The sequence below is a fragment of the Aptenodytes forsteri genome, unplaced genomic scaffold, assembly GCF_000699145.1.
Source record: "Aptenodytes forsteri isolate BGI_AS27 unplaced genomic scaffold, ASM69914v1 Scaffold336, whole genome shotgun sequence".
Taxonomy (NCBI): Eukaryota; Metazoa; Chordata; class Aves; order Sphenisciformes; family Spheniscidae; genus Aptenodytes; species Aptenodytes forsteri.
The window spans coordinates 4,762,816-4,763,562 of NW_008794911.1; positions in this window are offsets into that span (position 1 = coordinate 4,762,816).

A 747-nucleotide genomic window follows, 5' to 3' on the forward strand; every position below is an offset into this window, starting at 1 on the left:
GTCAGAGGAACCGGGACGCGGGGACTCCTCCGCCGCTGGAACATAAACGCCGTTTCACCGAAACGCCTCCTGAGTGCACGTGCCTGCATATTATGAAATACAAATCGCGATGAAATGTAAATTCCACTCTAGAAACTTATATTGGGCTATTCTCTTTCCCGAAATCTTTCCCCCTCTGATTTCGCTATTAGGAGAAATCCCCCTGGGTTTAAAGCACTTGTTTCACGGATTTCGGTACAGCCCACATCTGTCGGCTTCCCCTCTGCGGCTCGCAAAAAAGCGGCCCGAGCCCGTCGCGGGCCTCCCGGCGGGGCCGGCCGTGCCGAGCCGCGGAGGGGCTGCCGCAGCCCCAGCCCTGCCCCGCGGAGCGCCGCGGTTTTCCAAGCTACCTTTCAGGATCGGGATTGAATCGCAAACGTGTCAGATGCACGGGACCTGCGCTCGCGGTGCTTTTCCAGGCTGATTAGTAGTGTCGGAGCAGCTAGATAGGGCTGTACAGTCCATTTCCCTCAAAACAGGATGTTTCCATCAACCTGCGTTTGGTTTTCCCCAAAGAGCAGCGGAGAGTTTAGCTGGGAAACACGTCCCGGCTAAACCCTCGCCTTCAGCTGCCACTCGGGTCACTTCACATCTTCGTATTATATTTCATCCTGTCATTCCCCTTTCTCTACCTTCCCGGGCAAAATAAATAAACCAACAAACAAACAGAGCCTCGGAAAAGCCGTGCTGGTGGCGACGCGCGGGGCT